The 15,672-nt window shown below is 41.4% G+C and overlaps 1 protein-coding gene across 3 annotated transcripts in view; it reads right to left on the bottom strand.

The window, feature by feature from the left end:
- The window catches only part of LOC122794658 (transcription factor COE3-like), a 2,019,913-nt gene that overhangs the window by 1,107,798 nt on the left and 896,443 nt on the right, over positions 1-15,672 (bottom strand). The gene's annotated exons all lie outside the window — the stretch shown is intronic.

Genomic DNA, 15,672 nt, shown 5'->3' on the forward strand with positions numbered 1-15,672 from the left:
TATGCAAACTGTACCAAGAGCTATATGCAAACTGTACCGAGAGCTATATGCAAACTGTACCGCGAGCTATATGCAAACTGTACCAAGAGCTATATGCAAACCATACAAAGAGCTATATGCAAACTGTACCAAGAGCTACATGCAAACTGTACCAAGAGCTATATGCAAACTGTACCGAGAGCTACATGCAAACTGTACCGAGAGCTACATGCAAACTGTACCGAGAGCTATATGCAAACTGTACCAAGAGCTACATGCAAACTGTACCGAGAGCTACATGCAAACTGTACCGAGAGCTACTTGCAAACTGTACCGAGAGCTATATGCAAACTGTACCGAGAGCTATATGCAAACTGTACCGAGAGCTATATGCAAACTATACCAAGAGCTACATACAAACTGTACCGAGAGCTACGTGCAAACTGTACCAAGAGCTATATGCAAACTGTACCAAGAGCTATATGCAACCTGTACTGAGAGCTATATGCAGCCTGTACCGAGAGCTATATGCAAACTGTACCGAGAGCTACATGCAAACTGTACCGCGAGCTATATGCAAACTGTACCGCGAGCTATATGCAAACTGTACCAAGAGCTACATGCAAACTGCACCAAGAGCTACATTCAAAGTGTACCGAGAGCTATATGCAAACAGTACAGAGAGCTATATGCAAACTATACCGAGAGCTATATGCAAACTGTACCGAGAGCTACATGCAAACTGTACCGAGAGCTATATGCAAACTGTACCGAGAGCTATATGCAAACTGTACCGCGAGCTATATGCAAACTGCACCGCGAGCTATATGCAAACGGTACCAAGAGCTATATGCAAACTGTACCGAGACCTATATGCAAACTGTACCGAGAGCTATATGCAAACTGTACCGAGAGCTATATGCAAACTGTACCAAGAGCTACATGCAAACTGTACCAAGAGCTACATGCAAACTGTACCGAGAGCTATATGCAAACTGTACCGAGAGCTATATGCAAACTGTACCGAGAGCTACATGCAAACTGTACCAAGAGCTATATGCAAACTGTACCGAGAGCTATATGCAAACTGTACCGAGAGCTATATGCAAACTGAACCGAGAGCTATATGCAAACTGTACCGCGAGCTATATGCAAACTGTACTGCAAGCTATATGCAAACTGTACCAAGAGCTACATGCAAACTGTACCAAGAGCTAAGTTCAAACTGTACCTTGAGCTATATGCAAACTGTACCGAGAGATATATGCAAACTGTACCGAGAGATATATGCAAACTGTACCAAGAGCTATATGCAAACTGTACCAAGAGCTATATGCAAACTGTACCGAGAGCTATGTGCAAACTGTACCGAGAGCAATATGCAAACTGTACCGCGAGCTATATGCAAACTGTACCGCGAGCTATATGCAACCTGTACCGCGAGCTATATGCAAACTGTACCAAGAGCTATATGCAAACTGTACCGAGAGCTATATACAAACTGTACCGTGAGCTATATGCTAACTGTACCAAGAGCTATATGCAAACTGTACCAAGAGCTACATGCAAACTGTACCATGAGCTACATGCAAGCTGTAGCAAGAGCTATATGCAAACTGTACCAAGAGCTATATGCAAACTGAACCGAGAGCTATATGCAAACTGTACCGCGAGCTATATGCAAACTGTACTGCAAGCTATATGCAAACTGTACCGCGAGCTACATGCAAACTGTACCAAGAGCTATGTTCAAACTGTACCGCGAGCTATATGCAAACTGTACCGAGAGATATATGCAAACTGTACCGCGAGCTATATGCAAACTGTACCAAGAGCTATATGCAAACTGTACCAAGAGCTATATGCAAACTGTACCGAGAGCTATGTGCAAACTGTACCGAGAGCTATATGCAAACTTTACCGAGAGCTATATGCAAACTGTACCGAGAGCTATATGCGAATTGTACCGAGAGCTATATGCAAACTGTACCGAGAGCTACATGCAAACTGTACCAAGAGCTATATGCAAACTGTACCAAGAGCTACATGCAAACTGTACCATGAGCTACATGCAAGCTGTAGCAAGAGCTATATGCAAACTGTACCAAGAGCTATATGCAAACTGAACCGAGAGCTATATGCAAACTGTACCGCGAGCTATATGCAAACTGTACTGCAAGCTATATGCAAACTGTACCGCGAGCTACATGCAAACTGTACCAAGAGCTATGTTCAAACTGTACCGCGAGCTATATGCAAACTGTACCGAGAGATATATGCAAACTGTACCGCGAGCTATATGCAAACTGTACCAAGAGCTATATGCAAACTGTACTAAGAGCTATATGCAAACTGTACCGAGAGCTATGTGCAAACTGTACCGAGATCAATATGCAAACTGTACCGCGAGCTATATGCAAACTGTACCGCGAGCTATATGCAAACTGTACCAAGAGCTATATGCAAACTGTACCGAGAGCTATATGCAAACTGTACCGCGAGCTATATGCAAACTGTACCAAGAGCTATATGCAAACTTTACCGAGAGCTATATGCAAACTGTACCGAGAGCTATATGCGAATTGTACCGAGAGCTATATGCAAACTGTACCGAAAGCTACATGCAAACTGTACCGAGAGCTATATGCAAACTGTACCAAGAGCTACATGCAAACTGTACCGAGAGCTACATGAAAACTGTACCGAGAGCTACTTGCAAACTGTACCGAGAGCTATATGCAAACTGTACCAAGAGCTATATGCAAACTGTACCGAGAGCTATATGCAAACTGTACCGAGAGCTATATGCAAACTGTACCGGGAGCTATATGCAAACTATACCAAGAGCTACATGCAAACTGTACCGAGAGCTATATGCAAACTGTACCGAGAGCTATATGCAAACTGTACCGAGAGCTATATGCAAACTGTACCAAGAGCTATATGCAAACTGTACCGTGAGCTATATGCTAACTGTACCAAGAGCTATATGCAAACTGTACCAAGAGCTACATGCAAACTGTACCATGAGCTACATGCAAGCTGTAGCAAGAGCTATATGCAAACTGTACCCAGAGCTATATGCAAACTGTACCGAGAGCTATATGCAAACTGTACCAAGAGCTACATGCAAACTGTACCAAGAGCTATATGCAAACTGTACCAAGAGCTATATGCAGGCTGCACCGTGCGCTATATGCAAGCTGTACCGAGAGCTATATGCAAGCTGTACCAAGAGCTATATGCAAACTGTACCGAGCTATATGCAAACTGTACCGAGACCTATATGCAAACTGTACCGAGAGTTATATGCAAACTGTACCAAGAGCTATATGCAAACTGTACCGAGAGCTATATGCAAACTGTACCGACAGCTTTATTCAAGCTGTACCGAGCTATATGCAAACTGTACCGAGACCTATATGCAAACTGTACCGAGAGCTATATGCAAACTGTACCGCGAGCTATATGCAAACTGTTCCGAGAGCTATATGCAAACTGTACCGAGAGCTATATGCAAACTGTACCGAGAGCTATATGCGAACTGTACCGAGAGCTATATGGAAACTGTTCCGAGAGCTATATGCAAACTGTACCACGAGCTATATGCAAACTGTACCAAGAGCTACATGCAAACTGTACCAAGAGCTATACGCAAACTGTACCAAGAGCTATATGCAAACTGTACCAAGAGCTACATGCAAACTGTACCTAGAGCTACATGCAAACTGTACCAAGAGCTACATCCAAACTGTACCAAGAGCTACATGCAAACTGTACCAAGAGCTATATGCAAACTATACCAAGAGCTAAATGCAAATTGTACCGAGAGTTATATGCAAACTGTACCGCAAGCTGTATGCAAACTGTACCGAGAGCTATATGCTAACTGTACCGCAAGCTATGCAAACTGTACCGAAAGCTATATGCAAACTGTACCGCGAGCTGTATGCAAACTGTACCAAGAGCTATATGCAACAGGACACTAAGGATAATCACAAGGCTTTCGTTAGTTATGTTAGGAATCTGGGTGGTAATTTCCAGATATGCTCAGAATTAGTCCAAAATGACAAAAAATACACTGAACCCACAGACATTGCCAACATCCTAGCTGACAGGTTCAGCACAAACATCTCTCCCCCCTCCCCACCAAAAGGGCAAATATCTATCCCAGCAGAGTGCTGCCCCCCCTGACATCTCAGATGCTCAGGTAAGAGCCGCCCTCTCCAAAGCAAAAAACACAGCATCAATGGGATCAGACGGTGTCCCGGTCTGCGTCCTACATGAACTCCAAGAAGAGCTAAACCCAAACATAAAACTACTGTTCAATCTCAGCCTTACTACAGGATATGTGCCCAAAGAGTGGCGTACAGCAACAGTGGTCCCTCTCCATAAAGGTGGTGCCTCAACGGATCCTGGAAACTATCGCCCCATAAGCCTGACTAGCTTGGTCTGTAAAGCTATGGAAAGGATCATCATGGACCTCATAAATAAAGATATTGGGGACCTACAGACACTGGATCCTACCCAGTTCGGCTTTGTTAAGGGCAGATCCTGCCTCTTAAACCTGGTTGATTTCTTTGAAACAGTCACCAAGGCGATTGACGAGGAGAAGGTGGTCCACACAGCCTACCTGGACCTCGTAAAGGCCTTCGATACAATACCCCACTCGGGCATTATAGATAAGCTCACCAGCTTAAATATAAACCCCTATGTCACTAGATGGATTGCAAACTGGCTCAAGGACAGAACCCACATGGTTAGAATTGCTGGAGCCATGTCAGACTCCAAACCAGTTACAAGTGGTGTCCCACAAGGCTCAGTCCTGGGACCTCTCTTGTTCGGTATATATTTCTCGGAGGTACAGGCCAACACAGAAGGACTGTGGCTGACCAAGTTCGCAGATGACTGCAAACTGGGCGCCATAATCGACTTTTGAGCCGACACAAGCATCCTCCAAAAGGGCCTCATAGAAACAGACAACTGGTGCCAGAGCCATGGCCTCAAGCTAAATGCCAAAAAGTGTATAGTCATCCCCTTTGGCAAAAACAAAGTGCCCACAAATTACCACATAGGTGGTAATCCATTAAGTACAGAATAAGTAATAAGGGACCTGGGGAGCCAAGTTGATAGCAATCTCTCATTTGACAACCACGTGGCCAAAGTGGTTAGAAAAACATTTTATATAGCCCACCTAATCATGAAGGGATTCACATCTAGATCAGGGGAGGTCATCGTGCCTCTTTACTCATCCCTCATCAGGCCCATAATTTAGTACAATGCCCCTTTTGGGATGTACCTTACCAGACACCTGCAGCAACTGGAAAGACCCCAAAAGTACCTCACCAAGAGGATCAAAGGGCTCAAAGAGATGCCATATGCTGCCTGGTTAAAGAAACTCCAGCTCTACTCAGTGGCATACCGCCTGTTCAGAGGCGATCTGTGCCTGACGTATAAAACCATGTCCAACCCGGAATTAATGGACATGCTGCACCTCAGAAAATCCAAATCCCATCGAGCTACGCTCGAGAGACTTGAACCTCAGCACTGAAATAAATAGGACATGCTGGAGGGAAAGATTCATAACCCAGAGGCGCCCTTCACTCTGGAATAAAATCCCAGTCCAGGTTAGGCAGAGTCCCTCATTGACTCCCTTCAAGAGGAATCTTGATGAGTGGATGGGAGATCGTAGGTTTACCCTGGGTATCACTTCTGTGTCACTGTTAGACAGAGGCACAGTATACTAACCTCGAAAAAGGGCATAGCAAAATAAATTTAAAATGGGTGGCGAAAGCCAAACACATTCTGGCTAGGCTTATAAATGCCCTAGGGCAGGTAGCCTAGTATGAACCTATGAACCTATGAACCTAAGAGCTACATGCAAACTGTACCAAGAGCTACATGCAAGCTGTACCAAGAGCTATATGCAAACTGTACCGAGAGCTATATGCAAAATGTACCAAGAGCTATATGCAAACTGTACCGAGAGCTATATGCAAACTGTACCAAGAGCTATATGCAAACTGTACCAAGAGCTATATGCAAACTGTACCAAGAGCTACATGCAAACTGTACCAAGAGCTATATGCAAACTGTACCAAGAGCTATATGCAGGCTGCACCGAGAGCTATATGCAAGCTGTACCGAGAGCTATATGCAGGCTGTACCGAGAGCTATATACAAACTGTACCGAGCTATATGCAAACTGTACCGAGACCTATATGCAAACTGTACCGAGAGCTATATGCAAACTGTACCGAGAGCTATATGCAAACTGTACCGACAGCTTTATGCAAACTGTACTGAGAGCTATATGCAGACTGTACCAAGAGCTATATGCAAACTGTACCGAAAGCTATATGCAAGCTGTACCGAGAGCTATATGCAAACTGTACCGAGATCTATATGCAAACTGTACCAAGAGCTATATGCAAACTGTACCAAGAGCTAAATGCAAGCTGTACCGAGAGCTATATGGAAACTGTACCGAGAGCTATATGCAAACTGTACCAAGAGCTATATGCAAAGCATACCTCTCAACTGTCCAGATTTTTGCAGAATGTCCAGATTTTTGCCTTACATTTTTGATGTGTTCCTCATAAAATGTGTATTTTTTTGGCAAATCACTGGGATGATATGTGGATTGAAGTCACCAAATAATGACATACATTTGAGTTTCAAACTTGAAATCCTGCAGAAAATGTATGTTAAAACAAACTGTGTTGCTCTAGCAACTTTCTAAGTTTATAAGAGCAATATGTAAAATCTGTCCTGTTTTGGGCCTTTGTTCCTCCCATTTTGTCAGGCTTTGTCCAGATTTCTTGCACTAAGAGGTTGCAAGGTTTGATGCAAAGATTCTGGACGTATTCCCTTAATGTATATTATCATTTATTTATTTGTTTATTAATTTATTTATTTACATTTGTTGACCGGGAGTGTCCTACTGGACGTAGGTCCATTTTCAGCGGAGGCCCGGGGAGAAAAGCTCCACAGTTAAAATAAACAGACAGTAGTTACATTGGATTACATAGCGATTAACAATTTACATAGCAATTACTTACAACATATTTACAGATGAAAAACATAGTACATCAGTAGACAACTAGAATCTTTATCTGTGAAGTACATAACAGACATTAACAAATGTTACAATAAGAAGTTCCTGCTGTATAATAAGTACTAGGCTTATGAGCATCTGAGCTTGCTATAATCAAGATAGTTAGTGGAGTGGAAAGAAAGGTAGTGGTTGGATGGGGTGGGTGATATTAGAGTGGGAGTTGCAAGGGCATATCCAGCATGTTTTTAGGTGCACTTTTAGTAAAGTTTTGAAGTGGGGCATGATGGTATGGAGGTAATTATGGGTGGGAGGGAGTTCCATAATTTGGCTATGGTGCAAGAGAATAGTGCTTCACCAGCAGAGTTATTGGCTTTAGTGATCTGCAAGTGATTTTTGTTGCTGGATCTTAGTGGTGTGGTGGTGCGATAGGGTTGGAGTAGATTCTGGAGGGATGGGACATTTAGTGGATGGTTTACTAGTTTGTGGGCAAGTGAGAGTTGATACCATTGAAGGAGGTGAGGGAGTTCAATCCAGCCCAGTTCAGGAAGTGAGAGACAGTGGTGACTACGGTAGGATGCCCCTGTGGTGAATTTGGTGATTTTGTTGTAGCAAGTCTCTAGCTTGTTTAGATCGCATTGTCTTAGGTTGGTATATATTGGAGAGGCATAAAGTAGGGTGGAGATAAGGTGGGAATTTGCTACTGAAATCTTTGCTGCTTTGGTGAGATGTTGCTTATTTCTGTATAACGCTCCTAGTTTTTTGTGGACTTTTTTATGGTCATGGATATGTGAATGTCAAATTTTAGTTTATTGTCTATTTCCACTCCTAGCAATGTGGTGTGTTCAGTTGGGTATATAGTGGTGATGTCTTTTGCTGTGATGTTAAAGTGAGAGTTGTTTTGAGTATGTTTGGTGGGTTGGAAGATGAGTAGTTTAGTTTTCTTTGGGTTGAGTATTAATTGGGCATCAGATAACCAAGTTTCAACAGAGGAAAAGGCTTCCTGTGTGACTTTTTGCAGTTTGGGTAGGGACTGGGCTGAGCAGATGATGGTCGAGTCATCTGCATATTTTATGAGTGTGCCATGTTTGGTGGCAGAGGCTAGATTATTGGTGTAAACAGAGAAGAGTAGGGGTTCAAGGATGGATCCTTGGGGAACCCCTATGGAGACAGGTAGTTGGGGAGATATGTCATTCTGCCATACAACGAATTGTTGGCAGTCAGACAGGTAACTCTGAAACCAGTTGGTGACTGATTGTGAGAAGGATAGGTTATTGAGGACAGAGATAAGTTGTTTATGTGGGACCATGTCAGATGCTTTAGATAGGTCTAGGAAAGTAGCAGAGGAGAGATACCCATTGTTTTTATGCTGAAGGATAGTGTTAGTAAAGGAGCGTAAGGCAGTGGTGGTGCCACTTATTCAGAGATAAGAGAAGAACAGGAATACATGAAATAAATTAGTGACTATTTTAAAGACACTAGCAAACTCAGGAGAAAAGAATTGCCCAAAAATGGACAACCTTCAGCGGAAGAAGTGACTCCAACAGTTAGAAGAATCAGAGCTGCTGTAACCAATATTTCCTTACTATAAAAACAGTGCTGTGGATACTTTGGACTACTATTCCAGGGAAAGCCAATGCAAATATTCAGAAATGGCATGAGGTAAATACCTGTGGAGTACCAGAGATAGCAGGGAATGTCTGGCAAATAAACTTCAATCTGAAGCAAAACTTACAGGAAAATATGGTATAAGCAGATGAAAAGGTAAAAAACATGGAGAGAAATCCAAGAGCAGGGGTTAAAAAATCAGATAAAACTTTAATTGTACAAGTAGGTAAGAGCTTTCATGTCTCAAAGGAAGCTTCATCAGACCATAAAAAATAACACAAACACACTACTGCTTAAATACACAACTTGAAACAAAGTAACTGCCAAAGCTATTTGAACACGTCATGTGACTTTAGATATGGTTTTAAAGGTGCAGTCTCATTCAAAGCATATCCTTTATATGCTTGAAGCAAAATAATCCTTCTCATTGCATATTCCTCTGTTTTATTAGTAAGATCTCCCATTCTGTCCTCTGTTTTATTAGTAAGATCTCCCATTCTGTCCTCTGTTTTATTAGTAAGATCTCCCATTCTGTCCTCTGTTTTATTAGTAAGATCTCCCATTCTGTCCTCTGTTTTATTAGTAAGATCTCCCATTCTGTCCTCTGTTTTATTAGTAAGATCTCCCATTCTGTCCTCTGTTTTATTAGTAAGATCTCCCATTCTGTCCTCTGTTTTATTAGTAAGATCTCCCATTCTGTCCTCTGTTTTATTAGTAAGATCTCCCATTCTGTCCTCTGTTTTATTAGTAAGATCTCCCATTCTGTCCTCTGTTTTATTAGTAAGATCTCCCATTCTGTCCTCTGTTTTATTAGTAAGATCTCCCATTCTGTCCTCTGTTTTATTAGTAAGATCTCCCATTCTGTCCTCTGTTTTATTAGTAAGATCTCCCATTCTGTCCTCTGTTTTATTAGTAAGATCTCCCATTCTGTCCTCTGTTTTATTAGTAAGATCTCCCATTCTGTCCTCTGTTTTATTAGTAAGATCTCCCATTCTGTCCTCTGTTTTATTAGTAAGATCTCCCATTCTGTCCTCTGTTTTATTAGTAAGATCTCCCATTCTGTCCTCTGTTTTATTAGTAAGATCTCCCATTCTGTCCTCTGTTTTATTAGTAAGATCTCCCATTCTGTCCTCTGTTTTATTAGTAAGATCTCCCATTCTGTCCTCTGTTTTATTAGTAAGATCTCCCATTCTGTCCTCTGTTTTATTAGTAAGATCTCCCATTCTGTCCTCTGTTTTATTAGTAAGATCTCCCATTCTGTCCTCTGTTTTATTAGTAAGATCTCCCATTCTGTCCTCTGTTTTATTAGTAAGATCTCCCATTCTGTCCTCTGTTTTATTAGTAAGATCTCCCATTCTGTCCTCTGTTTTATTAGTAAGATCTCCCATTCTGTCCTCTGTTTTATTAGTAAGATCTCCCATTCTGTCCTCTGTTTTATTAGTAAGATCTCCCATTCTGTCCTCTGTTTTATTAGTAAGATCTCCCATTCTGTCCTCTGTTTTATTAGTAAGATCTCCCATTCTGTCCTCTGTTTTATTAGTAAGATCTCCCATTCTGTCCTCTGTTTTATTAGTAAGATCTCCCATTCTGTCCTCTGTTTTATTAGTAAGATCTCCCATTCTGTCCTCTGTTTTATTAGTAAGATCTCCCATTCTGTCCTCTGTTTTATTAGTAAGATCTCCCATTCTGTCCTCTGTTTTATTAGTAAGATCTCCCATTCTGTCCTCTGTTTTATTAGTAAGATCTCCCATTCTGTCCTCTGTTTTATTAGTAAGATCTCCCATTCTGTCCTCTGTTTTATTAGTAAGATCTCCCATTCTGTCCTCTGTTTTATTAGTAAGATCTCCCATTCTGTCCTCTGTTTTATTAGTAAGATCTCCCATTCTGTCCTCTGTTTTATTAGTAAGATCTCCCATTCTGTCCTCTGTTTTATTAGTAAGATCTCCCATTCTGTCCTCTGTTTTATTAGTAAGATCTCCCATTCTGTCCTCTGTTTTATTAGTAAGATCTCCCATTCTGTCCTCTGTTTTATTAGTAAGATCTCCCATTCTGTCCTCTGTTTTATTAGTAAGATCTCCCATTCTGTCCTCTGTTTTATTAGTAAGATCTCCCATTCTGTCCTCTGTTTTATTAGTAAGATCTCCCATTCTGTCCTCTGTTTTATTAGTAAGATCTCCCATTCTGTCCTCTGTTTTATTAGTAAGATCTCCCATTCTCCTACTCTCTGAGATCAACCGCAGCACTAATAATGTAAAAGTATGACCAGAACCTTAAAACGATATATGCTTAGCTAGTGCATTATTCCCATCTAATTTACGAATTTCACAAATATCTTCACATATACGTTCACGAAGGGAGCGGTTGGTCTTGCCCACATAAAAGACCAGGCAGGCTGAGCACTTACCTAAGTACACTAGGTTCTTACTCATACAATCAGCATTAAAAGAAACTTTCATGGTAGTAGGGTGAATAAAAAATCTTTCCTGAACTATATATTTACATACACTGTAAGTCCTACGACTATAGGACCCTGTACACTGTGAAGCAACACGCGAAGCATAGTTATCTTTATAACATAAAAGATATGTCAAAGATTTCTGATTCTTAAAATAGAACCTGGGTGCCTGCATTCATTTTAAAGTGGTACTGCTGGGTTTAAGAATGACCAAAATGTTTACATATCATGACTCCCATCCTGAATTGCCAATTAAATGGCAAAGGCTCAACTGAGAGAGGAGCTTCAACTATATTAAACAGCTGATAAAGTACTTTAAGCCCTTGGAAGAGACTTTGCTTGCAGACACTAATTTGTTGCAACAGCATTTAATGAATAGTTTTCCAGGAGAGATTGTACATACTACCTCTGATGTAGTGTTTCAGTTTTTACTGCTCAATATCTGAGATGTTTGGCTTCTGCTACATACCAACAATCAACTGCATTACTAGCTGAGTTAAGTACAAACTTGCAGTGTTAAAGACTGGACTGCATTTCATTTTTCTGTCTATTTAATTGTTTCATTGAATATTGTGGTCTGTGTCTCTCTGTAGTTATTTATTTTTCTATTTAATTGTTTCAGAGAATACTGTGGTCCCTCTCTGTCTCTGCAGTTAGTGGGGGTTATTGTGTTTCACTTCATTGATAGTCAGTGTTAAACTCTTAGCCTAGAGGGTTTCTCTGTATTTATAAGTGCTAGTCACATATCTTTGAATTTATTACTGCTCAATATCTGAGATGTTTGGCTTCTGCTACATACCTACAATAAACTGCATTACTAGCTGAGTTAAGTACAAACTTGCAGTGTTAAAGATTGGACTGCATTTCATTTTTTTCTATTTAATTGTTTTATTGAATATTGTGGTCTGTGTCTCTCTGTAGTTATTTATTTTTCTATCTAATTGTTTCATAGAATACTGTGGTATCTCTCTGTCTGCAGTTAATGGGGGCGATTGTGTTTCACTTCATTGATATTCAGTATTAAACTCTTACCTTAGAGGTTTTTCTGTATTTATAAGTGTTAGTCACATATCTTTGAATTTATTACTGCTCAATATCTGAGTTGTTTGGCTTCTGCTACATACCTACAATCAACTGCATTACTAGCTGAGTTAAGTACAAACTTGCAGTGTTAAAGATTGGACTGCATTTCATTTTTTTCTATTTAATTGTTTTATTGAATATTGTGGTCTGTGTCTCTCTGTAGTTATTTATTTTTCTATTTAGTTGTTTCATAGAATACTGTGGTCTCTCTCTGCAGTTAGTTTCCCACCCGTCCTCCCTATTCTTGCTTTGGTATTAATCTCGGTGGCTTTGGAATTGCCCGCCACTCCTGTATATTTGTGTTTTAACACTCCTTCTGGGTTTATCTCATTTTCTCACTCAACCAAGTACAGTGAGATCATATATTGACTTCAGACACTCCTACCAGTCCCATCTATTCAGTTCTATTCCAGCTCTATTCCAGTCTAGTGTCACTAGCTCACTCTACCTAATACAGAGAGAACATTTGTGAAGGGCAAGCCACTTAGGTCCTTAATTTTGAATTATCTTCTGTTTCTCCTTTCTCACTTTCCAAAAAAAAAAGTCTAAGCTTGTGTCCTGCCTTTCCTGTAACTAGTCTAGTCCAGATACACTTTGCTGTAACTAGGACTGTTTGTAAGCTTCTGAGCCCGCAAAGCCTTTCTGTGTTGGAGGGAAACCTTCTAGCTTATCAGTGGGAGTGGTAATCACAAGGTAGCCTATCTACCACAAAAGTGGTTTCTGGCCCAGAAATTGTAGTTTCTTGGCCATTTGGGCAGTTTTTCCATCTCTTTCAACTTTCTAGTTAAAAAGCCTGCATTTGCGCTTGTTTCCCACCTTTCCTGTAACTAGTCTAGTCCAGATACAAATTTGCTGTATCCAGGACTGTTTGTAAGCTTCTGAGCCTCCCAAGCCTTTCTGTGTTGGAGGATAGCTTTCTAGCTTATCAGTGGGAGTGGTAAGTACTAGGTAGCCTATCTACCACAAGAGTGGTTTCTGGTCCAGAAATTATAGTTTATTGGCCGTTTGGCAGTTTCTCCATCTATTTCAATGTTCTGGTTTAAAAGCCCTCGTTTGCGCTTGTTTCCCACCTTTTCTGTAACTAGTCTAGTCCAGATACAGATTTGCTGTATTTGGGAGTGTCTGTAAGCTTCTGAGTCCCCAAAGCCTTTCTGTGTTGGAGGATAGATTTCTAGCTTATCAGTGGGAGTGGTAAGCACTAGGTAGCCTATCTACCACAAGAGTGGTTTCTAACCCATAAATTGTAGTTTATTGGCTGTTTGGCAGTTTTTCCATCTCTTTCAACGTACTGGTTTAAAAGCCACATTTGCACTTGTTTCCCATCTTTCCTGTAAGTAGTCTATTCCAGATACAGATTTGCTATATCCAGGACTGTTTGTAAGCTTCTGAGCCCCCAAAGTCTTTCTGTGTTGGAGGGAAGCCTTCTAGCTTATCAGTGGGAGTAGTAAGCACTAGGTAGCCTATCTACCACAAGAGTGGTTTCTGGCCTATAAATTGTAGTTATTGACCTTTTGGGCAGTTTTTCCATCTCTTTCAACTTTCTGGTTTAAAAGCCTGTGTTTGCACTTTTTTCCCACCTTTCCTGTAACTGGTCTAGTCCAGATACAGATTTGCTGTATCCAGGACTGTTTGCAAGCTTCTGAGCCTCCCAAGCCTTTCTGTGTTGGAGAGAAGCCTTCTAGCTTATCAGTGGGAGTGGCAAGCACTAGGTAGCCTATCTACCACAAGAGTGGTTTCTGGTCCAGAAATTGTAGTTTATTGGCTGTGTGGCAGTTTTTTTCATCTCTTTCAACTTACTGGTTTAAAAGCCCATGTTTGCACTTGTTTCCCATCTTTCCTGTAAGTAGTCTAGTCCAGATACAAATTTGCTATATCCAGAAGTGTTTGTAAGCTTCTGAGCCCCCCAAGCCTTTCTGTGTTGGAGGGAAGCATCCTAGCTTATCAGTGGGAGTGATAAGCACTAGATAGCCTATCTACCACAAGATTCAGGTACAGATTCTTAGTTTTAACACTTGAATTTGCTTATTCATGCTCAGCACTTGTTCAGAACTTGTAGTTAGCACTAAATAAGCTACAAATTACTACAGCACTCAACCTTCCTCTTTACCTAGATGGAAACAGTTTTTGTACTTACTTTCCTCACTTGCTTAGAGAAAAACAGCTCCTATACTCACTTTCCTTACTTGTCTAGAGGAAACTAGTTTTTTATTCAGGTATGTCCACAGGTCAGCTCCCAGTGTTTTCTCCTGTCTATCTGATGAATCTGGGCATCATGGGGCAATGTAGCAATTACCTCATGCACAGAAACAACCCTCTCCTCCTACCACCCAACACCACAACCTGTGAGAGATGCACTTATCCAGCCAAACTGGAGGTAAAGCTCTCTCCAACAAAGACTGAACTTGACAGTCAGGAAGAGAAGGTAAACACTTGCATCACACCACACTCATCACATAGTCCCACTAAACCAAAATCCACACATAGAAACACAAAAACATTCATGGAGACTCTCAGTAATAATCTGCTTAAGCAACAGAGACCTGCAAAGCAGAAACACAAACAATCCTCACCACCAAACACAACTCAAATGACACATAGCCCACAGACTCAGTGTGCCACTCAACCACAGCTCATAAGGCAAAACAACGTACCCAACAAACTAGTCATAGGTGACACTACAGTCAGGTACACTAATGTCCCACTCACCAGGCTAAACAAGGAGAAGGTTACTGTCAGCTGCCGGTCAGGTGCCAGAATCCGCCACATAACCCACGCACTAAGGTCACTCCACAAGTACAAATATGGCTCTGTCATTGTCCATGTTGTTATGAATGCCCTGAGATGTACCCCCTGGACTACATGAAAATAGACATGAAAGAGCTCTCCAATCTTATAGCCCAGGCAGGTATGACCCTAGCCCTGAGTAGCATCCTGCCATTGCCCAGAATGATACCACAGTACAAGGACAAAACAATTGACTTCAACAATTTGATAAGCTTCTGGTGTCATTCTAAGGGGATCTGGTATCTGTCTGCCTGAGACAGCATGGCTGACAGACCACGATGCTTTGCCAGAGATGGCCTGCACCTGTCACTCCTGGGATTCTGGATACTGGCTAAGGCTCTTGTTGACCCTATAGTGCCTTTTTTAGGCAAGGCTCAAATGACAAATTCGCCACCTTAACAAGAACAGGCAAGCAAAAACCGAGGGTAATGCGACTCAATGCTAGAAGTCTAAATCTCAAAATGCACTCCCTTGAGGCACTCCTTAAAATGGAGAACATTGATATCTGTGCAGTGACTGAGACCTGGTTCAAGGCTCCAGAGAGCATCCCTGCATTACCAGAATATAACTCATACCACACTTTTTGGCCACCTAACCTGGACCAGAACACCAAAGGTGGAGGTGTGTCCATATTCATTAAGAATATCCACATCTCCAGGCTAGTTGCTCATCATAATGCATCCGAGGTTATCCAAGTGCAACTAATACT

This window comes from Protopterus annectens, chromosome 2.part1 (assembly GCF_019279795.1).
Source record: "Protopterus annectens isolate FY-2018-M chromosome 2.part1, PAN1.0, whole genome shotgun sequence".
NCBI classification, from domain to species: Eukaryota; Metazoa; Chordata; order Ceratodontiformes; family Protopteridae; genus Protopterus; species Protopterus annectens.